The following is a 26,983-nucleotide window of genomic DNA, read 5'->3' on the forward strand; positions in this document are numbered from 1 at the left end:
GGTGAGGTGGCGGGCGCCTGTAGTCCCAGCTACTCGGGAGGCTGAGGCAGGAGAATGGCGTAAACCCGGGAGGCGGAGCTTGCAGTGAGCTGAGATCCGGCCACTGTACTCCAGCCTGGGTGACAGAGCGAGACTCTGTCTCAAAAAAAAAACAAAAAAAAAAAAACAAAAAAAAACTAGCCGGGCGAGGTGGCGGGTGCCTGTAGTCCCAGCTGCTCGGGAGGCTGAGGCAGGAGAATGGCGTGAACCCGGGAGGCGAGCTTGCAGTGAGCTGAGATACGGCCACTGCACTCCAGCCTGGGCAACAGAGCGAGACTCCGTCTCAAAAAAAAAAAAAAAAAAAGAGAGAGAGAAATAGCCTGTTTTTAAAGATAGAAGGATATATTTGTCAAAAATATTAATGTCATTAAGCACAAAGAAAAACTATGGATTGCTCTGGGTTAAAGGAGGCTCAAGAGACATGACCCCTAAATGCAATACCTGCTCCTAAACTCATGCTAAAGAATTTACAGGAAAAGGGCCATGATATATAAAATTTACCTTCAAATAGTTCAGAAGAAAATAATTTATGTGTACACGCACATAGAGAGAGTGAAAGTATGCCAGAGAGAGAAAAGAACATAAATGTTAAAGTAAGTGGAGTACAATATGAAGAATAGGAAAAACTGGATGAAAGTTTATGGATATTCTTGGCACTATTTTAGGAACATTTTACAAGTGAGAAATTACACCAACTATAAAGTAAAAACAAGAAGATACTCCAAAGAGAAATTCTTTGAATCTCAGAACTGTTTGATGCTGAAATCTGAGTTGTTTGTATTTATTTAACACCTCTGGATAATCAAGATATATCTACCCAGTATGCCCCACCTTCCATGCACACACACAAAAAATTCCCATAATATCTGAAGGCTCAAAGCACTTATACCCTAATTGGGGTAATGAAAAATGTCACTTAATAATAAAATTAACAACTTTGAATCTCAAGTAAATGCTAAGTGAAAGGTACATGTGATAGCAACTACTGTCTAATTATCTAGTTAAAATTGTACATTTCATAATTTCTGTTCTTTCTTTTTTTATCCAAGTTAGTTGATTTTAAAAAAATATTATTGCTTTGCTAAATAACATCACATTTACTTGAAAATCACTACTGAAATATGTTGCCTTTCTCTCTTCCTCAGCTTGAGGAACTCTGGTTTCTGAAACTTGTCTGTCATGCTCCTATTAATCTCCTCCTCCAGGAGTACAATGTGCTGATCTGCTGTCATTTGTGCAGGCCTGGAAACTAACAGGAGATGCCTTACCACCATCCTTCTGTTTCTAAGTGTTAGCATTCCTATTATAGGCTTCAAATTATGAATTTGGGCTTCACTTGACTAGTTTTTTTTCATCAAATTGCAGGGTCTTTTCACCCATGTTAAAAATAAGCTACATTTTCCAGTACAGCAGGCAACTTGGTAATATGAGCTGATAAAATTTTATTTACCTACTAATTATGCTCCTATACTCATTATATAGAATTTTATTATGCTTATCAATATAGGGTTTTCAAGATTCTCCTTCCACAGGCACACTGAAGACGCAGCAGTTAAATTAAAATTTGACCCAAAAATATTTTAGCATAAAATGTCATTGCATGGCTTTCCTCTGTTCATAAAATGGAATAATTTAAAGAGTAGTTTCTGTTTTGGTTTAAAGATGTTTGTTTTTTCTTAATTAGAATAAAAAAATAACAGTACCTTCAATGATAGCTTACTCAAGAAATATACATGATGATAGGAAAGAAACCAATTATCTATTTTAATTAATGCATCAGTACTAATGAGTAATCTAGAGGAAGTTAAATTCTTTTCATTATAACCACGTCAAGGTTGTAAACTTTTAAGGCTCAACCATCTCCACAATAATTTGATACTAGTTCAAATATTTGTCACCAAAATACGTGGAATATTCTAATGTACTAGATTTCACATGAGTTTACAAGAACTCTCTTTATTTTTGTATGTTTATTTGTAGAAATTTTATACAAAGTTTATTTGTAGAAATTATAAATCTTTTCATTCCTTCTGAATTTTTCCTTCCTTCCTTCCTTCTTTCCTTCCTTCCTTCCTTCCTTCCTTCCTTCCTTCCTTCCTTCCTTCCTTCCTTCCTTCCTTCCTTCCTTCCTTCCTTCCTTCCTTCCTTTCTTCCTTTCCTTCCTTCCTTCCTTCCTTTCTTCTTTCTTGATGAGGGTACTGAGTGAGTAATAATTCCTTATTGACTTTCCATTATGCCTAAAATAAGTGTAGAAAATCTGAGATTCCAATTCAATCTGCAGAAAGATACAGAAATCTGTTTATTTGCTGTTCCCCACTCATCGCTCTTCTTAACTATATTCTTTCCTTTCTCTGACTGTCCTCTTTCTTTCTTTATTATAGTGGTAAACATGGGCATCAAAGAATGATCTTTTACTCGTTCTTCTATTAATGTATTCATTAATGCATGCATGCAATTTATTTATTTATTTATTCATTATATCATGTTCCGGACACAATCAAAGGTTACACATAAAATCCTAAATAGAAGTGTGCTTGTTTGTGTTTTAAGTACCCTACCTGAGTCTTCCAATTAGAGGTAGCATCTGCGTTTTGATTTCAGGTTTGTTTGTAGACAGCCAGGATAATCTGTTTAAAATGTACAAAGGGATGAACTAGAAAGAACAATTAAATATGTTCATTGCTAATGAATTATTTTCATGCTGGGTGAGCTCATAAAAAAGTAATGAGAGTTATACAATGGGGTGATCTTAGGCACTATCCAATTCCCCAATTCAGGTTTACCCACTGGCTGAAAATGAATCCAAATGGATTCATCAGTATAAAGTCTATGAGCTAGCATTTGCCATGTAGGGGAGATTTTTACTGTCAAGTATAATGAGTTATTACAAATGGCAGGTAGTTCCTGGCAACAGCTGGTAGCATTTATCTAGAATAAGAAAGGTATAAATGAGTTCTATGACAATCTGTACCAGCAGTAGGAAAAGATAAAGGAGAAGGCAGAAGAGATAGACCACCTGAAGGTGTGGGGAGATGCAATGCACTGGATTAAAGATTCAAGAAGGCACAGTTTATTTCATACATTTGCTTTGAATCAACTGGTACAGAAAGAGTTTTCTGTGCAGGTAAAGATGGAGAAGTGTGTTTATTGGTTAAAAAAAATTGATAAAACCTTTCCAGGAACTTTCCAGAATATCTAGCTAAAGACATTTTCTCACTGCAGATTTCACAGCTCCATTTCACAATTGAGCTTTTGATTTATATCCTTTTAAATTTTATACTGAAAGTACAGAGATCAGCAACTTTTAAAAGCTTGAAGATGACCAATACACTATAGCAAATTGTGTCTTCTGTGGCCTCTTATGTTGATGTTGACTTCTTCAATAGAGTGCAATCTCCTTAAAACTGTTCTTTATTCATATTTGCTTCCCAAGGATCCAGTGTCTTATCAGTTTGATGATCAATTGTGAGTGGATTATTCAACTGTCAATCACTTTTCTACTCCTTATAGTAATTTAGTAACCAATTACTATGTTAATATAGTAATCATGTAGTCACCCAACGGGTTCACCTTGCCCACTGTCTACACAGAGCTGATTTATCAAGACAAGGGAATTGCAATAGAAAAAGAGTAAATCATGCAGAGCCAGCTGTGTGGTAGACTGGAGTTTTATTGTTACCCAAATCAGTCTCCCTGAGTATTCCAGAAGCAGTGATTTTAAGGATAATTTGGTGGGTGGGAGGAAGCCAGTGAGCCGGAAGTGCTGATTGGTCAGAGATGAAATCATAGGAAGTTGAAGCTGTCTTCATGCACTGAATCAGTTCCTGGGTGGGGGCCACAAGATCAGATGAGCCAGTTTATCCATCTGGTACCAACTAATCCATCAAGTGCAGGGTCTGGAAAATACCTCAAGCACCGATCTTAGGAGCAGTTTAAGTAGGGTCAGAATCTTGTAGCCTCCAGTTCTATGACCCCTAAACCATAATTTATAATCTTGTGACTAATGTTAGTCCTACAAAGGCAATCCAGTCCCCTGGCAAGAAGGAGGTTTGCTTTGGGAAAGGGCTGTTATCGTCTTTGTTTTAAAGTATAACCATAAACCATAAACAAAGTTTCTCCCAAAGTTAGTTCAGCCTACACCCAGGAATGAACAAGGACAGGTTGGAGGTTAGAAGCAAGATGGAGTCAGTTAAGTCAGATCCCTTTCACTGTCTCAGTCCTAATTTTGCAGTGGTGTTTCCAATCTTATGTGCTAAGTTTAGTCTTTCAAATAATTACTTAGGAGTCCTGTTTATTGGTTGTGTGTGGAGTTCTCATGTCATGATTTCCTAATGTAGCTTTATGTTTCTGACATTAAAGAAATCCCAGATGATATTATAAGACCTAGTCACTGTCATGACTTATGGAATATGAATGGTAAAGTATCTTTACACAAGGCTTTACTGCCTACCTCCCACTTATGTCTTTATGTAGCATCTTTGATATGGGGCTGTGGAAGCATGATGTAATAATAGTGAGGAAAATATGGTGTGATGGTTAAATTGATGTGTCAGATTGACTGGGCCATGGAGTGTCCACACAGTAGTTAAACATTATTCTGGGTGTGTCTGTGAGAATGTGGCTGGCTGAGATTAACATTTGAATGGTTAGGCTGAGTTCAAGCACAATATGGGTGGGCCCCTCTCCCTAATGTGGGTGGGCCCCTCTCCAATCAATTGAAGGCCTGATGAGAACAAAAAAGCTGACCTGCCTATGATAAGGGGGAACTGCCCCTATTAGACTGTCTTCTAGCTGGCACATCAGTTTTTTTCCTGCCTTTGGACTCAAGCTGGATTATCAGTCCTTCCTGGGTCTCAAACCTATCAGTCTTCAGACTCAAACTACATCATTGATGCTCCTAGTTCTCCACCTGGCCATTGCAGATATGGAGACTTGCCAACCTCCATAATCACATGAGCCAATTCCTTCTTTTACATATTCTATATGTGTACAATATATAGGATTTCATTGTATATATGTATATAAAGTATATTAGATAGCATCATATGTACATTTACACATACACAGGCATACCTTGTTTTATTGCATTTTGCTTTATTGTGCTTCACAGATACTGAATTTCTTTTTTTTTTTTTTAATTTATTTATTATTAATATTATACTTTAAGTTGTAGGGTACATGTTCATAACGTGCAGGTTTGTTACATATGTATACTTGTGCCATGTTGGTGTGCTGCACCCATCAATTCGTCATTTACATCAGGTATAACTCCCAATGCAATCCCTCCCCCCTCCCCCCTCCCCATGATAGGCCCCGGTGTGTGATGTTCCCCTTCCTGAGTCCAAGTGATCTCATTGTTCAGTTCCCACCTATGAGTGAGAACATGCGGTGTTTGGTTTTCTGTTCTTGTGATAGTTTGCTAAGAATGATGGTTTCCAGCTGCATCCATGTCTCTACAAAGGACACAAACTCATCCTTTGTGATGGCTGCATAGTATTCCATGGTGTATATGTGCCACATTTTCTTAATCCAATCTGTCACTGATGGACATTTGGGTTGATTCCAAGTCTTTGCTATTGTGAATAGTGCTGCAATAAACATACGTGTGCATGTGTCTTTATAGCAGCATAATTTATAATCCATTGGGTATATACCCAGTAATGGGATGGCTGGGTCATATGGTACATCAAGTTCTAGATCCTTGAGGAATCGCCATACTGTTTTCCATAATGGTTGAACTAGTTTACAATCCCACCAACAGTGTAAAAGTGTTCCTATTTCTCCACATCCTCTCCAGCACCTGTTGTTTCCGGACTTTTTAATGATCACCATTCTAACTGGTGTGAGATGGTATCTCATTGTGGTTTTGATTTGCATTTCTCTGATGGCCAGTGATGATGAGCATTTTTTCATGTGTCTGTTGGCTGTATGAATGTCTTCTTTTGAGAAATGTCTGTTCATATCCTTTGCCCACTTTTTGATGGGGTTGTTTGTTTTTTTCTTGTAAATTTGTTTGAGTTCTTTGTAGGTTCTGGATATTAGCCCTTTGTCAGATGAGTAGATTGCAAAAATTTTCTCCCATTCTGTAGGTTGCCTGTTCACTCTGATGGTAGTTTCTTTTGCTGTGCAGAAGCTCTTTAGTTTAATGAGATCCCATTTGTCAATTTTGGCTTTTGCTGCTGTTGCTTTTGGTGTTTTAGACATGAAGTCTTTGCCCATGCCTATGTCCTGAATGGTACTACCTAGGTTATCCTCTAGGATTTTTATGGTATTAGGTCTAACATTTAAGTCTCCAATCCATCTTGAATTAATTTTCGTATAAGGAGTAAGGAAAGGATCCAGTTTCAGCTTTCTACTTATGGCTAGCCAATTTTCCCAGCACCATTTATTAAATAGGGAATCCTTTCCCCATTTCTTGTTTCTCTCAGGTTTGTCAAAGATCAGATGGCTGTAGACGTGTGGTATTATTTCTGAGGACTCTGTTCTGTTCCATTGGTCTATATCTCTGTTTTGGTACCAGTACCATGCTGTTTTGGTTACTGTAGCCTTGTAGTATAGTTTGAAGTCAGGTAGCGTGATGCCTCCAGCTTTGTTCTTTTGACTTAGGATTGCCTTGGAGATGCGGGCTCTTTTTTGGTTCCATATGAACTTTAAAGCAGTTTTTTCCAATTCTGTGAAGAAACTCATTGGTAGCTTGATGGGGATGGCATTGAATCTATAAATTACCTTGGGCAGTATGGCCATTTTCACGATATTGATTCTTCCTATCCATGAGCATGGTATGTTCTTCCATTTGTTTGTGTCCTCTTTTATTCCACTGAGCAGTGGTTTGTAGTTCTCCTTGAAGAGGTCCTTTACATCCCTTGTAAGTTGGATTCCTAGGTATTTTATTCTCTTTGAATCAATTGTGAATGGAAGTTCATTCCTGATTTGGCTCTGTTTGTCTGTTACTGGTGTATAAGAATGCTTGTGATTTTTGCACATTAATTTTGTATCCTGAGACTTTGCTGAAGTTGCTTATCAGCTTAAGGAGATTTTGGGCTGAGACAATGGGGTTTTCTAAATATACAATCATGTCATCTGCAAACAGGGACAGTTTGACTTCTTCTTTTCCTAACTGAATACCCTTGATTTCTTTCTCTTGCCTAATTGCCCTAGCCAGAACTTCCAACACTATGTTGAATAGGAGTGGTGAGAGAGGGCATCCCTGTCTTGTGCCAGTTTTCAAAGAGAATTTTTCCAGTTTTTGCCCATTCAGTATGATATTGGCTGTGGGTTTGTCATAAATAGCTCTTATTATTTTGAGGTACGTTCCATCAATACCGAATTTATTGAGCGTTTTTAGCATGAAGGGCTGTTGAATTTTGTCAAAAGCCTTTTCTGCATCTATTGAGATAATCATGTGGTTCTTGTCTTTGGTTCTGTTTATATGCTGGATTATGTTTATTGATTTGCGAATGTTGAACCAGCCTTGCATCCCAGGGATGAAGCCCACTTGATCATGATGGATAAGCTTTTTGATGTGTTGCTGGATCCGGTTTGCCAGTATTTTATTGAGGATTTTTGCATCGATGTTCATCAGAGATATTGGTCTAAAATTCTCTTTTTTTGTTGTGTCTCTGCCAGGCTTTGGTATCAGGATGATGTTGGCCTCATAAAATAAGTTAGGGAGGATTCCCTCTTTTTCTATTGATTGGAATAGTTTCAGAAGGAATGGTACCAACTCCTCCTTGTACCTCTGGTAGAATTCAGCTGTGAATCCATCTGGTCCTGGACTTTTTTTGGTTGGTAGGCTATTAATTATTGCCTCAATTTCAGAGCCTGCTATTGGTCTATTCAGGGATTCAACTTCTTCCTGGTTTAGTCTTGGAAGAGTGTAAGTGTCCAGGAAATTATCCATTTCTTCTAGATTTTCCAGTTTATTTGCGTAGAGGTGTTTATAGTATTCTCTGATGGTAGTTTGTATTTCTGTGGGGTCAGTGGTGATATCCCCTTTATCATTTTTAATTGCGTCGATTTGATTCTTCTCTCTTTTCTTCTTTATTAGTCTTGCTAGTGGTCTGTCAATTTTGTTGATCTTTTCAAAAAACCAACTCCTGGATTCATTGATTTTTTGGAGAGTTTTTTGTGTCTCTATCTCCTTCAGTTCTGCTCTGATCTTAGTTATTTCTAGCCTTCTGCTAGCTTTCGAATGTGTTTGCTCTTGCTTCTCTAGTTCTTTTAATTGCGATGTTAGAGTGTCAATTTTAGATCTTTCCTGCTTTCTCTTGTGGGCATTTAGTGCTATAAATTTCCCTCTACACACTGCTTTAAATGTGTCCCAGAGATTCTGGTATGTTGTATCTTTGTTCTCATTGGTTTCAAAGAACATCTTTATTTCTGCCTTCATTTTGTTATGTACCCAGTAGTCATTCAGGAGCAGGTTGTTCAGTTTCCATGTAGTTGAGCGGTTTTGATTGAGTTTCTTAGTCCTGAGTTCTAGTTTGATTGCACTGTGGTCTGAGAGACAGTTTGTTGTAATTTCTGTTCTTGTACATTTGCTGAGGAGTGCTTTACTTCCAATTGCGTGGTCGATTTTGGAGTAAGTACGATGTGGTGCTGAGAAGAATGTATATTCTGTTGATTTGGGGTGGAGAGTTCTATAGATGTCTATTAGATCTGCTTGCTGCAGAGATGAGTTCAATTCCTGGATATCCTTGTTAACTTTCTGTCTCGTTGATCTGTCTAATGTTGACAGTGGAGTGTTGAAGTCTCCCATTATTATTGTATGGGAGTCTAAGTCTCTTTGTAAGTCTCTAAGGACTTGCTTGAAGAATCTGGGTGCTCCTGTATTGGGTGCATATATATTTAGGATAGTTAGCTCTTCCTGTTGAATTGATCCCTTTACCATTATGTAATGGCCTTCTTTGTCTCTTTTGATCTTTGATGGTTTAAAGTCTGTTTTATCAGAGACTAGTATTGCAACCCCCGCTTTTTTTTGTTCTCCATTTGCTTGGTAAATCTTCCTCCATCCCTTTACTTTGAGCCTATGTATGTCTCTGCGTGTGAGATGGGTCTCCTGAATACAGCAGACTGATGGGTCTTGACTCTTTATCCAGTTTGCCAGTCTGTGTCTTTTAATTGGAGCATTTAGTCCATTTACATTTAAGGTTAAGATTGTTATGTGTGAACTTGATCCTGCCATTATGATATTAACTGGTTATTTTGCTCGTTAGTTGATGCAGTTTCTTCCTAGCCTCGATGGTCTTTACATTTTGGCATGTTTTTGCAATGGCTGGTACCGGTTGTTCCTTTCCATGTTTAGTGCTTCCTTCAGGGTCTCTTGTAAGGCAGGCCTAGTGGTGACAAAATCTCTAAGCATTTGCTTATCTGTAAAGGATTTTATTTCTCCTTCACTTATGAAACTTAGTTTGGCTGGATATGAAATTCTGGGTTGAAAATTCTTTTCTTTAAGAATGTTGAATATTGGCCCCCACTCTCTTCTGGCTTGGAGAGTTTCTGCCGAGAGATCTGCTGTTAGTCTGATGGGCTTCCCTTTGTGGGTAACCCGACCTTTCTCTCTGGCTGCCCTTAAGATTTTTTCCTTCATTTCAACTTTGGTGAATCTGGCAATTATGTGTCTTGGAGTTGCTCTTCTCGAGGAGTATCTTTGTGGCGTTCTCTGTATTTCCTGGATTTGAACGTTGGCCTGCCCTACTAGGTTGGGGAAGTTCTCCTGGATGATATCCTGAAGAGTGTTTTCCAACTTGGTTCCATTTTCCCCCTCACTTTCAGGCACCCCAATCAGACATAGATTTGGTCTTTTTACATAATCCCATACTTCTTGCAGGCTTTGTTCATTTCTTTTTCTTCTTTTTTCTTTTGGTTTCTCTTCTCGCTTCATTTCATTCATTTGATCCTCAATCGCTGATACTCTTTCTTCCAGTTGATCGAGTTGGTTACTGAAGCTTGTGCATTTGTCACGTATTTCTCATGTCATGGTTTTCATCTCTTTCATTTCGTTTAGGACCTTCTCTGCATTAATTACTCTAGCCATCAATTCTTCCACTTTTTTTTCAAGATTTTTAGTTTCTTTGCGCTGGGTATGTAATTCCTCCTTTAGCTCTGAGAAATTTGATGGACTGAAGCCTTCTTCTCTCATCTCGTCAAAGTCATTCTCCGTCCAGCTTTGATCCGTTGCTGGCTATGAGCTGCGCACCTTTGCCGGGGGAGATGCGCTCTTATTTTTTGAATTTCCAGCTTTTCTGCCCTGCTTTTTCCCCATCTTTGTGGTTTTATCTGCCTCTGGTCTTTGATGATGGTGATGTACTGATGGGGTTTTGGTGTAGGTGTCCTTCCTGTTTGATAGTTTTCCTTCTAACAGTCAGGACCCTCAGCTGTAGGTCTGTTGGAGATTGCTTGAGGTCCACTCCAGACCCTGTTTGCCTGGGTATCAGCAGCAGAGGCTGCAGAAGATAGAATATTTCTCAACAGCGAGTGTACCTGTCTGATTCTTGCTTTGGAAGCTTCCTCTCAGGGGTGTACTCCACCCTGTGAGGTGTGGGGTGTCAGACTGCCCCTAGTGGGGGATGTCTCCCAATTAGGCCACTCAGGGGTCAGGGACCCACTTGAGCAGGGAGTCTGTCCCTTCTCAGATCTCAACCTCCGTGTTGGGAGATCCACTGCTCTCTTCAAAGCTGTCAGATAGAGTCGTTTGCGTCTGCAGAGGTTTCGGCTGAGTTTGTTATTGCCCTGTCCCCAGAGGTGGAGTCTACAGAGACAGGCAGGTTTCCTTGAGCTGCTGTGAGCTCCACCCAGTTCGAGCTTCCCAGCAGCTTTGTTTACCTACTTAAGCCTCAGCAATGGCAGGCGCCCCTCCCCCAGCCTCGCTGCTGCGTTGCCGGTAGATCACAGACTGCTGTGCTAGCAATGAGGGAGGCTCCGTGGGTGTGGGACCCTCCCGGCCAGGTGTGGGATATGATCTCCTGGTGTGCCTGTTTGCTTAAAGCGCAGTATTGGGGTGGGAGTTACCCGATTTTCCAGGTGTTGTGTGTCTAGTTCCCCTGGCTAGGAAAAGGGATTCCCTTCCCCCTTGCGCTTCCCAGGTGAGGCAATGCCTCGACCTGCTTCAGCTCTAGCTGGTCGGGCTGCAGCAGCAGCTGACCAGCACCGATCGTCCGGCACTCCCCAGTGAGATGAACCCAGTACCTCAGTTGAAAATGCAGAAATCACCGGTCTTCTGTGTCGCTGGCACTGGGAGTTGGAGACTGGAGCTGTTCCTATTTGGCCATCTTGCTCCCACAGATACTGAATTTCTTACAAATTAAAGATTTGTGGCAATCCTTCACTGAGCAAGTGTATCCTTCCAACAGTATGTGCTCACTGTATGTGTCCCTGTGTCACATTTTGATAATTCTCACAATACTTCAACTTTTCCATTATTGTTATATCTGTTATGGTGACAAGTTATCTTTGATGTTATTATTGTCATTGTTTCGGTGCACTACAAATAATGCACACATAACACAGTGAACTTAATTGATAAAAGGTTGTGTTTATTTTGACTGCTCTACCAATCAGCCATTCCCTCATCTCTCACAATCTCCTTGAGCCTCCCTCTTCCCTGAGACACAACAATATCATAATTAGGTCAGTTAGTAATCCTACAATGGTTTCTAAGTGTTCATGTAAAAGGATGCATAGCACATCTCACAATTTAACCCAAAAGCTAGAAATGATTAATCTTAGAGGGGAAGCCATGCTGAAATCTGAGACAGGCTGAAAGCTAAATCTCTTATACCAGTTAACTAAGTTGTAAAAGCAAAGGAAAAGTTCTTGAAGGAAATTTAAATTCCTATTCCAGTGAACACACAGATGATAAGAAAGCAAAACGGCTTTATTGCTGATATGGAGAGAGTTTGAGTGGTCTAGATAGAAGATCAAACCAACCACAACATTCTCTAAGTCAAAACCTAATCCAGAGATAGGCCTTAACTCTCTTCCATTCTATGAAGGCTGAGAGAAGTGAGGAAATGGCAGAAAAACGTTTAAAGCAAGCACAGGATGATTCATGCAGTTTAATGAAAGAAGCCATCTCCATAAACTAAAATTACACAGTGAAGCAGCAAGGGCTGATGGAGAAGCTTCAGCAAGTTATCCAGAAAATCTAGCTAAGATAATTGATGAAGGTGGCTGCAGGAATCCAGGAATTGACAGGCTTTCAGTGTAGACAAAACAGTGTTCTCTTGGAAGAATATGCCATGTAGGACTTTCATAGGTAGAAGGGAAAAGTCAATGCCTGGCTTCAAAGTTTCAAAGGAGAGAAGGAGAGCTGACTCTCTTGTTAGGGGCTTATACAACTCTGACTTTAAATTGAAGACAGTGCTCATTTACCATTCGGAAAGTCTTAGAGCCTTGAATATGATGATAAATCTACTCTGTCTATGCTCTATAAATGCAGAAACGAAGCCGAGATGAGAGCATATCTCTTTACAGAACAGTTTACTGAACATTATAAGCGTAATGTTGAGAACTACTGCTCAAAAAAGAAAAAAATGTCTTTCAAAACATTGTTGCTCAGTGACAATGTACCTAGTCACCCAAAAGCTCTGATTGAGATGTACAAAGAGATTAATGTTGTTTCCATGCCTATGAACACAACATGCATTCTGTAGCCTATGGATCAAGAAGTAATTTTGAACTTCAAGTCTTATTATTTAAGAAATACATTTTGTAAGGTTATAGCTGTCATAGAAAATGATTTTTCTCATGGATCTGGGCAAAGAAAATTGAGAACCTTCTGAAAAGGATTTAGCATTCTAGATGTTATTAAGAACACTGTGATTCATGAGAAGAGAAAAAAATATCAATATTAACAGGAATTAGAAATAAGTTGATTCCCACCCTCATGGATGACTTTGAGGAATTCAAGACTTCATTGGACAACATTACTGCAGATTGGGTGGAAATAGCAAGAGAACTAGGATTAGTAGTGGAGTCTGAAGATGTGACTGAATTCCTGTAATCTCATGATGAAACTTTAATGAATGAGGCAATGCTTCTTATGGGTTTGTAAATAAAGTGGTTTCCTGAGATGGAATCTACTCCTAGAAAAGATGCTGTAAACATTGTTGAAGTGACAATACAGGGTTTAAACCATTCTATAAACTTAGCTGAAGAAGCAGTGTCAGGGTTCAAGAGGATTGACTCTAATTTTGAAAGAAGTTCTACTGTGGGTAAAATGCTATCAAACAGCATGGCATGCTTCAGAGAAATCTTTTGTGAAAGGAAGAGATAATTGATGTGCCAAACCTCATTCTTCTTTTAAAAAATTGCTGCAGCCATCGCAACTTTTAGCAACCTCCGTCCTGATCATTAAGTAGACATCAACATTGAGTCAAGACACCCTCCATCACAAAAAGATTACAACTTGCTGAAGTCTCACATGATATTGCATGTTGGTAATGAATTTTTTAAAAAAATTTAAATTATATGCATTTTTCAAACATAATATTATTGCAAACTTAGTAGAGCATAATGTAACATCACTTATTTATTTATTTATTTATTTTTGAGACAGAGTCTCGCTCTGTCACCCAGGCTGAAGTACAGTGGCACAATCTCGGCTCACTGCAAGCTCTGCCTCCCAGGTTCACCCCATTCTCCTGCCTCAGCCTCCCTAGTAGCTGGGACTACAGGTGCCTGCCACCACACCTGGCTAATTTTTTGTATTTTTAGTAGAGATGGGGTTTCGCTGTGTTAGCCAGGATGGTCTTGATCTCTTGACCTCGTGATCCGCCTGCCTCGGCCTCCCAAAGTGCTGGGATTACAGGCATAAACCACCACGCCCGGCCGTGACATCACTTTTATATGTGCTCGGAAACCAAAAACTGTGTGTAACTCTGTTTATTACTCCCTTTATTGCAATATTTGCTTTACTGAGATGATATGAAACCAGAAGTGCAATATCTTTGACATACGGCTGATGTATATAATATATACATATACATATTTTATGTAAATATATGTAAATTCTCCTATTGATTGCTCTTTCTCTAGAGAGCTCTAATACACATGATAACTTCTAGGAATAAGTGAATTTGATAAAAAATATATTTCCATTGAATTGTCTAAATACCTGTACATACATACATTAACTAATGTTTTAAGAAATCACAAAGTCTGGCACATAGAGCCTAATAAATGTTGGTTAAATGAATGAATAACCCAGTAATTATGTTAATAATGTGTTTTGTTGTAAATATGTTGTATTAATTATGTTAATTATGCATATAAGGAAGTATATATAACGTTAACTAGACATATAAGAAAATCATGCGTTCAAATTTTTGGAAAAGGGATCTTCCTGAAATTGAACAAATAAATGATTTCTGTCTTGAAACTTCATTTGTTCTCTCCCTAACACATATTTTTTGAAAAGTCTTTCATTAACTTGCAAAGCAGTTTTTGTGGTTTTAGCAAATCATGCATGCAGTGTCTCAGTCTCCTTATTCATAAAATGAACAAGTTGAAGATTTTTTAACATCTTCCAAAGATTTCAGTCAGAATCTTTGTCGTATAATATTCAGTGAACATAACATTGAAGTGGGGAGAACAAGGAAAGATAAAATAAATTTATTAATTATTACTTCTAATTTTTACTTTTCAGAAGTCTCGTCTGTTGGAAGTCTTAGCTCATTCTGAGAGTTGATTTGGAATGGATACATTGAATATCCTGCATGTCTTTTGAAAATTGAAAAGCAAAAGATAAAATATCTAGTGATTTCATTCAGTATCAGTATTTTTCAATTATATATTACTAGTGTCAGTTTCACTTCTACATGGTAACTGTGTATATTTTCCTTTCATTTTTTTGAGATTGTGTCTCACTCACTCTGTCACCCAGGCTAGATGGAGTGCAGTGGCATGACCTCAGCTTACTGCAACCTCTGTCTTCCAGGTTCAAGTGATCCTCCTGACTCAGCCTCCCAAGTAGCTGGAATTACAGGTGCCCACCACCACGCCTGGCTAATTTTTGTATTTTCAGTAGAGTCAGGGTTTCACCACGTTGGCCAGGTTGGTTTCAAACTCCTGGCCTCAAGCGATTCGCCTCCCTTGGTCTCCCAAAGTGCTAGGATTACAGTCATGAGCCACCGCGCCTGGCCATAACTGTGTATATTTTCTTTCTTTTTATTTTTTAATACCTGTAGATCAATTTTTCCTCTTAGTTTTATGTTGTAGTTAATGTTATAACAGCTCTTAATAAAACAAGCTACCAAGTTTGGAAAGATTTTTTCTAATTTCATGCTTGTATTTTGGATTAGCAAATTAAGAGTTACATTTTTTAATATTAAAACTAATTTTTCCCCTTTTCTGTTTTCTTTGTATCAGAATCTTAAATGAGGGGCATTTAAAATTGTCTTCCAAACTTCTACTGAATGCAATTCAATTTTATAGTGTATATGTCTTTTATAATATGAGTTCACTAAAAAGTAATATGTAAAATTAACATATCTTTCTCTCTCAGTTCCCTTTCTTTTTTGCTTTCCCATGAAACTGTAATAAGGTGGGGAGAAAGAAAGAGAAATGGAGAGAGTATAGCGAAAAAAGGGAAAGGAGATTCAAAGATTTTTCCATGTCTATTAAGCGATCTCTTTCCCTGTATGCACATGATATAAAAACACACATGCATGCAGTATAGCTAACACAAATAGAACAGATTCTGAAAAATATTAAAGAACAGTTCTTTATACTAATAACACTAATAGTATTAGGAAGTTTGTCTTGTTCTAATTCAGTAAATTAACTGTAACATAATCACAAAAATAAAGAAATATACTCAGAAAATATTTAAAGACAAAAGTATGATACCTTATGGGAACACAATAAACATGGCAAAAGCCTCAATTGCTTTTGCACCAACCTAATACTTCAACAGTAAAATGGGTACAAGAAAAATAAATGACACATAAAATATAAAAATGAATATAGTATAAGAAATGTAAATGACCTAGACGTTACAATTTGTATCTATAGGAAATTAGTCTAAAAGGTTAAAAATAAAGTGGAGTTATGCTTGAAGATATAATTTTGTTATACAAGTGTCAGAAAATTATTGATAATACCAAAATAGATATAACTTTACAATACCCAAATATTATGTTTTTTTAAAAAATAATAAAATGCCAAATATTGCACAGCCAACTAAAAACCTTACTGTATTAAAAAAATGTAACAACATAGGGACTTGAATAACCTATGTATTTAAATATAAATATAGACTTCAAATATAAAATTTATAATCATCGTCTTCAAAAAGGCAATCTAATATTTATATATACACACATTTATGTGGGTAAATAAAAAAGCTAGAGATATTTCATGTCAGGTAATATTGACATTGATAAGATTATGAGTATTTTTTCTTCCATCAGGTATTCAGTTTTTTCTTCTTTAAAATCTATGACTATTTATCAAGAGAGTATCTTATTTAAGAAAAAAGGGATTATTATAGACATTTTTTAAATGTTCTCTCTCAGTTTAATATCCTTCATCTTTTCCCTGTGTATAGTGGAACAGGTTAGCCTTTTATGTTCTAGAAAATGTCATATTCTTCATAATACAATGATTTGGGCATCTGAGAGTCTTCAGGATTTTATTAACAACACAGCCTAATTGTTTACCGATTATCCCATTGGAACCAGATCGCATGGCAACTGGTTACTAATAATACTGCCTGACTTTTCCATAAGGAACTAACTTTATAAAGATGCCTATGAGAGAAAATACAATCTATGCCATTAAAAAAAAAAATCACTTAGCCAATTTAATTTTAGATAATGATCACCTGTAAGATAAAAGGTATAAAAGAGGAGTTATGGAAGATACTGTGTTTTAACATTTTCGTCCCATGAGAGCTTAATACACTAAAAAAGAAAAAGAAAATCACAAAGAAGCATTTGGATTGTAATTTTATTTAAAGTCACTGAGATGGCATCTTTAGATGGTTCCATTTTACAAAATAATGATTCTATCTAAATGGTAGTGAAACAAGATTGTCTAACTTTTACTAGGATGTTGTCAAACAGGAATAAAAGTCTCGAGGCAAAAAAGAAAGTTGGAAAAGATCCTGGCATTAAAACAATCTGGCAAATACACAGAGAAAAAAATTTTAGTTCATGCTTTCCTCTAATTAGTACACTTTCTCTAGCAGTCAGAGAATGAAGAAAATGTATTTGCTATATTGGTGCTTCTCAAACTACTTCTTACTGAAGAAAATTGTCTAACAGTCATTTATAGGAGAAAAAGTAAAATTTTGAGGGATGGAAGGAATTTGGTTACTTCTAGGCTGCATTTTGCAAGGATAAACGTGAGGGGTAAAACTAAAATATGTCTGTGTCATACTTCTCAAGCAAAACATAGGTAGCTTTGTAGCTATTTTTGTTTTCAGCTCAAATAATTTGGAAGTTAATTGGCCATAATGAAGTAATAGTCACAGAACAGCACACTCACATACACACACACGCACACACATATGCATGCATACACACCTCACAAAATCAGCCTAAAGATTGGTAAAGTTTGGAAACATAGAGATATATATATTTCCCTGTCATATAATCCAGATCTGCTCTTTAAAGAAAAGATTAAGAGACAAGAAAGCTAGCAAACATAGCTCCATTAAAAAAACTTTATAGAGAAATCTAAGTCTTCCAGAAAATCTTATGTCACACATTTTCATTATTCCTATAGAAGTACAAAATGGTTTTATTTATTTTGAAGCAACATTGACACTCTTGCAATTTTGAAGAATACACTTGAAGGGCTGAAAAAAATGTTCATTTCCCCCGCTGAAATACAACTAATTTAAAGTTCTTTCCTCATCAACTCAAGTAAGATTATCTCCTCTGAATTGAGTACGTAGGTGGACTCAGTTCACATCCCAGGGTGTGTAAGAGAAATGTAAGATATCCCCTCTCTGTTTCTCAGATATTGGGCTTAAGAGGTGGAACTGACACCAAATGATAAGATAATGGTACAGGCAAAATAAAATCAATGACCAAATTATGTGGTACAGAGGAAAAGCACTTTGCTTCTACAAATTGCTTTGAAAACGTCATAAAGATAGGAGAGGGGAAAAGGAGGCAGGGAAGAGGGTGGAGGCATGCAAGGAACTTTGCTTACATGCAGACATGGAGATTGTTTTCTATAAGGATCCCGTAAGAACTATCATTTCCTTCACTCTAATACCTTTGTTTCCTTTGGGACAGAGAAGTTTTTGAGCGTTTAAGGATAAAGAGGAGAAGAAATGCAGGACATTTAAAAAATGAGTTGAGTACGAATTTATTTTAAAGATGATCCTCAGGAAATTCCTGGCTTGTCCAGGTGCCTTGGGTTCTGTTCCAGAGCCACTTTTTGCTTTTCAAATGCTGTTTAGGAGCAAGTCCCCACATGCCACCAGGCACTCCTCCTGTTGACAATTTTGACCTTTATTAATTCAGGTCTGCTCAATCTCCACTGCTGATCTGTCAATGCTGACACCTTGTCACACTCTGATTTTGCAGAGAGAATGCTGAAAGAGTTCACAGGCCATCACACTGGTTGATTTGATACCAGAGAGAAAATAATAATAATAAAAAATCCAGGACAAACTTCATGCCCTTTCTATATTTAAACACAGACTAAATTGAAGTTGCACTGAGGATTACTCATGTGTCCCCAAGAGTTCTCAGGATGAATACCAGACTTACTATGGGAATAGTTATACTATTCATATGCTTATATAAATTGGTTTTCATGAGTAAATTTCCTGGTTTGCCCTTTTCGACTGAAATATGTCCCTTGTTGCGGGAAAATGCAATAAAGCAATGCAGTGTGTTTTTTAATCTTTGGAGAGTTGAAAAGGTTACATGCTGTGTGTGAGTTTTCTATTCTCAGAATATACATACACATTCCATGGAACAAAACAACAACAAAAAAAACAGTATAATTTAACAGATCCCTGTGTCTTTTTTATCCCTACACTGTTGTTCTCTGGCAAAGAATGCGTAAAAGTAACTTTGCAGAGAAGCAGCAGTTTGTTTTCGGAAATTTCAATTGGCAATCATGACCCTAAGTCTTTTCTACGCAGAAAAACTAAAACTAAGAGGTGCGCACCTTTGAGATTAAGTTATTACATTACAGCATTTGGGCTCAGTGCTGTTTAACCAAAAAAGTAAACTGCAACTTTCTGACATTTACTTAAAACTTAGGTATTTTGCTTCACCATTTCTCTACCCCATTAGCCACAATAGGATTATTGTAAAATAAACATCTCTTACTAATTGTACTATCATTAGAGTAAGTAATCTTACTTATTTTTTAGTAATGTTAATGTTTAATTTGAATCATCTACTGATTTTAGTCACTTTCCTTAAAAGTAGCCAACATAGGGGAACAGGCCATAGAAGATATATATTTTCTCTGCATAGGGCAAACTGGTTCCAGAGGGGTTACATCATTAAATTTGAGGATTAGAAACAGCCTTGAAAAAATTCCCTCATTCAACAGATGTAAATATCAGAGACATTATCTAAGTCAGGCAGGCTGCACAGCAGGCGAGAGGCAGGACAAATTTCAGAGGTCTGGAGACTTTGTCATTACTTTCTAAGCAACTGCTTGGAATATTAATCCTGAATTAATTACAGATGCAAAAAAAAAAAAGAAAGAAAAGAAAAAAGAAACCAAAACCTCATGCACTTTGGGTTCACTAATAAAATGTTTAAAAATATTTCCAACAGTCATTGAATTAATCTTGCTTTACAATAAAATTTAGAAGTAACTTATTTTTATCTTAAGGACTTATTTATAAACTTATTTGTTAGAAGTAAGTTTAGTTGGCCAGGCATGGTGACTCACACCTGTAATCTCAGCACTTTGGCAGGCCAAGGCGGGCAGATCATGAGGTTAGGAGTTCAAGACCAGCCTGACCAACATGGTGAAACCCCCATCTCTACTAAAAATACAAAAATTAGCTGGCTATGGTGGTGTGTGCCTGTAATCCCAGCTACTCAGGAGGCTGAGGCAGGAGAATCACTTGAACCCGGGAGGCAGAGGTTGCAGTGAGCCGTGATTGCGCCATTGCACTCCAGCCTAGGTGACAGAGAGAGACTCTGCCTCAAAAAAAAAAAACCCAAACAAACAAAAAATAACAACAAAAAAATGTTTCGTTTTCTGCAACTTATTTAAATTTGAAATAAGTTTACTTATTTAAAAAACTAAATACAGGGGCCAGGTATAGTGGCTCACACCTATAATCCCAACACTTTGGGAGGCTGAGGTGCAGAGGTGGGCAGATCAGATAAGCTCAGCAGTTCGAGACCAGCCTGGCCAACATGGTGGAAACCCATCTCTACTAAAATTACAAAAGAATTAGCCAGGTGTGGTGGCGCATGTCCATAATCCCAGCCACTCGTGTGGTTGAGGCAGAATCACTTGAATCCAGGAGGTATAGGTTGCAGTGAGCCAAGATTGAGCCATTGTGTTCCAGCCTGGGTGACAAGAGTGAATTCCATCTCAAAAAAAAAAAAAAAAAAAAAAAAAAAGAAGAAGAAAAAGAAGAAGAAAAAATACATATTTTTGAAATGAAAATAAAAGGCTTCACATTGTAAAGCTGAGGGATGGAGATAGGAAATGGTCACTACCACATTTTTAACAACTTTTTCCCCCTTCACCTCCACATACAGGAAAAAGAAAACTGGGCAAAAGCGAAGGTCAGTGGATGATCACAGACATATGCTGATGAAGGGCGTACATGTGCCAGGCCTACGCTAGGAAGAACTTTACATCTTACCTTTCAGTCATTCTTGGTTCCTTCACCCAGGCTGAAATTACTTACATAACATGTATGAGCAAAAGAGTTCTAATGTGTAAATTCTACTTCACAGACAAAAACATTTTTGTAAATGCATTCTGCCCTAAAAAATAAATAATTGCATATGTATTAGGAGTGCCCTTAAAAAATAGGGATTCTAATTTTTTTTCCTTGTATTTCACACACAGGATTCTGAAAACAAAAGTACTGATGTGCGTTTTGGTGATAATTTATATGAGAAAATAGGTGATCTGGGAACGCACATGCTAGGTTGCATAAAAGCATATCGTGTATTTCCAAATGTCTTTGATGTAAATAAAAATTACAAATATGGCAAATGTATTCTTTCACTTGAAGAATTCCACAACCTTCCTATGGGATTCTTTCAGTGGAACACATTGCCCCAAATTTTTCACCATAAATATATATGTATATTTCAGGGGCAGGGTTATTACAAGAAAACAGGGAAAAATTGCCAAGAAAGGTGTCCATTTTCAACTATTCTCCACCTATTAGTGGCCCAATATTTACAAGCATATATTTGAGCTGTTATCTCAAATCATTATCATTTTTTCGCTAAAGCAATCTTCTAAATATGTAAGTTGGGCAGATGATTTCTTATGTAAATATTAAAGACAATTAATTATTTTTTTGAGATTTAATTTAACCTAATTATTTACTCATGTCCTGACTGATATACTTTGGATATTTGTCCCCACCCAAATCTCATGTTGAACTGTAATTCCCAGTGTTGGAGGTGGGGCCTGATAGGAGGTGTGTGGATCATGAGGGTGAATCCCTCATGAACAGCTTGGGCCATGCCCTTGGTGATAAGTGAGCTCCCACTCTAAGTTCACACAAGATCTGGCTGTTTCAAAGTGTTTGGCACCTCCCCTGACTCTTTCTTTCTTGCCCCTGCTTTGGTCATGTGATGTTCCTGTTCCCTCTTCACCTTCTGAGAGGATTGCCAGCTTCCTGAGGCCTCCCTAGAAGCCAAGCAGATGCCAACACCATGCTTCCTGTACAGCCTGCAGAACCATGAGCCGATTAAACCTCTTTTCTTTATCAATTACACAGCCTTGGGTATTTCTTTATGCAATGCAAGAATGGCCTAATACAGAAAATTGGCACTAAGAAGTGGGGCATTGCTATAAAGGTATCTGAAAATGTGGAAGCAGCTTTGGAATTGGGTAACAGACAGAGGGTGAAAGAATGTAGAGGGCTTAGAAGACAGGAAGATGAGCAAAAGTTCAGAACTTCTTGGAGACCGGTTAAATAGTTGTGACCAAAATGCTTTTACGAACCATGAAGTCCAGGCTGATGAGGTCTCAGATGGAAATGAGGATCTTATTGGAAACTGGAGCTAAGGTCACATGGGTTGTGCCTTAGCAAAGAGTTTGGCTGCATTCTGTTCATACCCTAGGGATCTGTGGAGGCTTAAACTTCAGAGTGATGACTTAGGTTATCCAGAAGAAATTTATAAGCAGCAAAGGGTTCAAGAAGTGACCTGGCTGCTTCCAACAACCTACACTCATATATGGGAGCAAATAAATGACCTAAAATTGGAATACATATTTAAAAGGGAAGTAGAGCACAAAAGTTTGGGAAATTTGCAGCCTGGCCATGTGGCAGAGAAGTAAACTGAGATAATGAGAAAAAGACCTTGAAGGTATTTTGGAGAACTTCATGGCAGCTCCTCCCATCATAGACCTAGAAGTCTAGAGAAACACATGATTTCACAACCAGGACCAGGGCCCTGCTGAGCTGCGCAGCCTCAGGATACCGCTTCCCACATCCTAGCTGTTCAAGCTCCAGCTGGGGCTCAAAGGCACCCAGGTACAGCTCAAGCTGCCACTTTAAAGTCAAGTCATAAGCCTTGGCAGCTTCCACATAGTGTTAAATCTGTGGGCACACAGAGTGTAAAAGTGGAGGCCTGCTGGCCTCTGCATAGATTTCAGAGGATGTATGAGAGAGCCTGGGTACTCAGGCGGAAGCATGATGTAGGGGCAGACTCCTCATAGCAAACTTCTACTAGGACATTGTCGGAGGGGAAACATGTGGTTGAAGCCCAACAGAGAGTCCCCACTGTGGCATTGCCTTTAGGAGCTATTGGAAGAGGGCCAGCATCCTCCAGACCCCAGAATGGCAGATCCACCAGCAGCTTGTACCCTCAGTATGAAAAAGTGGCAGACACTCAACGTCAACCCATGAGAGCAGCTGCTGAACCCTGCGAAGCCACAGAAGCAGAGCTGCCCAAGGATAGGGAGCCTACCCCTTGCAGCAGTGTGCCCTGAATGCAGGATATAGAGTCAAAGGATATATATATATATATATATATATATATATATATATATATATATATATATTTTTTTTTTTTTTTAAAGACAGAATCTTGCTCTGTCATCCATGCTGGAGTCCAGTGGCACAATCTTGGCTCACTGAAACCTACACCTCCCAATTTCAAGCAATTCTCCTGCCTCAGCCTCCCTAGTGGCTGGGATTACAGGCATGTCCTACCACATACTGCTAATTTTTGTATTTTCCGTAGAGACGGGGTTTCACCATGTTAGCCAGGCTGGTCTCAAACTCCTGACTTTGTGATCCACCTGTCTCAGCCTCCCAAAATGCTGGGATTACAGGTGTGAGCCACTGCACCCAGACCTCAAAGGAGTTTATTTTGTACCTTTAAGATATAATGACTTCCCTACTGGGTTTTGAACTTGTGTGTGGCCAGTAGCCCCCTTCTTTTGGCCAATTTCTCCCTTTTAGAATGGCAGTGTTAACCAAATGCCTGTGCCCTCATTATAACATTGTATTTTGGAAGTATTTTGTTTTTAATTATACAGGCTCATAGGTGGAAGGGACATACCTTGTCTCAGATGAGACTTCGGACTTTGGACTTTTGAGTGAATGCTGAAACAAGTCAAGACTTTGAGGGACTGTTGGGAAGGCATGATTGTATTTTGCAATGTAAGAATGGCATGAGGTTTGGGAAGGGCCAGGACGGAATAATATAATTTGGATATTTATCCCTGCCCAAAATTCATGTTGGATTTTAATTCCCAATGCTGAACGCGGGATCTGATGGGATGTGTTTGGGTCGTGGGGCCACATGCCTCACGGCTTAGTGCTGTGTTTGTGATAGTGAGTGAGTTCTTGTGAAATCTGAATGCTTGAAAGTGTCTGGGTTCAGGTACAGTGGCTAATGCCTGTAATCTCAGCACTTTGGGAGGCCAGGGTAGGTGGATCATTTGAGGTCAGAAGTTCGAGACCAGTCTGGCCAACACGGTGAAGCCCTGTCTCTAGTAAAAATACAAAAATAGCTGGGCATGGTGGTGGATGTCTGTAATCCCAGTTACTTGGGAGGCTGAGGCAGGAGAATCGCTTGAACCCGGGAGGTGGAGGTGCAGTGAGCCGAGATCATGCCACTGAACTCCAGCCTGGGCAACAGAGTGAGACTTTGTCTCAAATAATTAAAAAAAGAAAAAAAGTGTGGGGGGGTCTGGCACCTCCCCCACCATCTATTGCTCCTACTTTTACCATTTGAAGTGGCTTCTTCCACTTTGCCTTCCACCATAAGTAAATACTCCTCAAGGCCTGCTCAGAAGCTGAGCTGATGCTGGTACCATGCTTGCACAGCCTGCAGAATCATGAGCCAACTAAACCGCTTTTCTTTATAAATTACCCAATCTCAGGCATTTCTTTATAGCAACACAGGAAAAGACTAATGCACAGATGAACCTACTTCCTGAATTTACTGGATTAGTCAAATCCAGTAAAATCCTTACGCACATGAGTTTGCAAAATAAGACGCAGTAAATTGTATTGACCAATCCCTTTTAGTACCTTAACCATCAGAAAGCTTAGATAAGTGTTGTATTTGAAGGGATGTTTGCTATTTCAAGTTATATTAAAACTCTGTGTTGTATCTGTTGTTTTTCACCAAAGGTTTTATAGTTTTAGTTGATAATTAATGCAGTTATGATGTACAGTAACATGATACACTGGCATCATCACACCTGGGAACTTCATTTCAGTGCATCTATTCTCTGAAAAGTCTATTCAAGTTAAGGACTGTGGCATATGTCTGCTATATGAATCACTTAGTGTAGGTCACCCAACATGTGTTCCAAAGTAGTCCCACTCAATGTTCCATGATAAAGAGCACAATACGATTTACCTAAATTTGTGAAATATTCCTGTGGGAGACTCATAATGCATAGTCACATATTTAAGACTCTTAGATGTTCTAGAATATGAAATGTTTACCTGTGTCTAAATACTGGAACTTAAACTCTTCTCCTTTTTCTTAAACTTAAACTTATTGGAACCTAAAATCTCCTTTTTCTAAGAACTAGAAGATTATGGAACATACTTTGGGAAACTCTACCTTGGCACAATATGGCATTAGCTAGATAATAAACGCTCATAGACTTTGTGACCAAACATCCATGCCATTTGAGATTATCACACTTAAAAATATTTGCTCCCTCTTTATGCCAGTAAGGTGCTGAATTTTAGAATTAAGAAACACATCAAAACCAAAAATTAAATAAGATTCCTAAAAAATTTAGTGAGGAGGTTTCCAAACAGGTATTAAGTACATTCATGACTCTTCACACTGTATGATTCTTAAACCTGTGGAGTACTTCAGAGACTCTGACCACTTTTGACAAATAACAAAAAACAAGGAAGCAAGAAACAAACTCAATCCATATGCCTGTTATAGTTTCTCATGGTTATTTATTATCTTTTAATTATTGTGTGCAATAGGGTAAAAAGGGAGAATTTTCTTTAAGTAATTCATGAAACTGTCCATATATCATCAAAGTCATCATTCCTGCCCTCAGTTCCGCACTGTGCCCTTTAGCGTGCAGCTGACCATGACATTAATAGTAATGTCTAATTAACAGATACCTATCCATTTCACTAAAGAAAGGTGTGTGGCACATTTCCAGAATCACAGGAGTGCCCTTTTAGAACACTGGAAACTAATCTCAATTTTTCAATGCCAAAGTCAAAGATGTTTGCAGCGGTACCATGCTGTGCTCAGTTGAAATTTCACATGTGAAATTTCTCACCAAACCAGAAACAAGGAAGAATCATTTGGAGAATCTATGCAAACAAAGAAAACCCCCCCAAATCTCTGAGTTCTTGAAAGTCATTAAAATTATCTTATTTTACATTAAATAAATATTACTGTCAAAATTTCACCCAGTTTTCTTCACAGATCTTCAGGGTAGGATAATCAGGTATTAATATGATTCATTGGGGAAGAAAAATAATGAAGTCACATGAAGGCAACTGACATGGCTAAGGAGATGAAATTTACAAAATGAGGTGTGCAGCCATTTTGTCACAAAACTACGAGACAACCTATGCTTCAGATGAAAATAGAGGCTTTCTCTTCTTTTTCTTTAAAAGAACTAGTTCTGTTCCTCTTACAACAGCAATAAAAGAACAAAAAAAATTTATTTTCATTGATGCTAAATAACACTTGAATTTCAACTCTAAAAAAATTTAACATTCAATTTTCTCTTCTTTTTCTTTTTTTTTTTTTTTTTTTGAGACAGAGTCTTTCTCTGTCACCCAGGCTGGAGTGCAGTGGCGCGATCTCAGCTCACTGAAACCTCTCCACCTCCCAGGTTCAAGTGATTCTCCTGCCTCAACCTCCTGAGTAGCTGGGGTTGCAGGCACACACCACCACACTTGGCTAATTTTTGTATTTTTAATAGAGATGGGGTTTCATCATATTGGCCAGCCTGGTCTTGAACTCCTGACCTCAGGTGATCTGCCCGCCTCGGCCTCCCAAAGTGATGGGATTACAAGTGTGAGCCACTGCCTCTGGCCTAATTGTGTATTTTAAAGTGCTGCTGTTTCATGCTTTAATGGTGATGCATTTTAAGGATAGTTTCTCATGACATAGACAGACTCTGTTTTGTTTCACTAGTTAGGAATAGCAAGAATATTCCCATAGAATATCTAAAAAACATGGTACAATCCCTTTATTTTAATAGTTGGCAAAAGTAGGTCCAGAGATGTAATGTGACTGACACAAACTGATGTAACTTTTTAAAAAATGCAGTATTGAGACAAATAACTTGTTTTGAACTG

The 26,983-nt window shown here is 38.1% G+C and overlaps 1 protein-coding gene across 8 annotated transcripts in view; it reads right to left on the minus strand.

The window, feature by feature from the left end:
- Window positions 1-26,983, minus strand: part of LOC105480824 (teneurin transmembrane protein 2) — a 3,943,693-nt gene that overhangs the window by 2,145,339 nt on the left and 1,771,371 nt on the right. The window lies entirely within an intron of this gene.

The sequence above is a fragment of the Macaca nemestrina genome, chromosome 6 (assembly GCF_043159975.1).
Source record: "Macaca nemestrina isolate mMacNem1 chromosome 6, mMacNem.hap1, whole genome shotgun sequence".
Taxonomy (NCBI): Eukaryota; Metazoa; Chordata; class Mammalia; order Primates; family Cercopithecidae; genus Macaca; species Macaca nemestrina.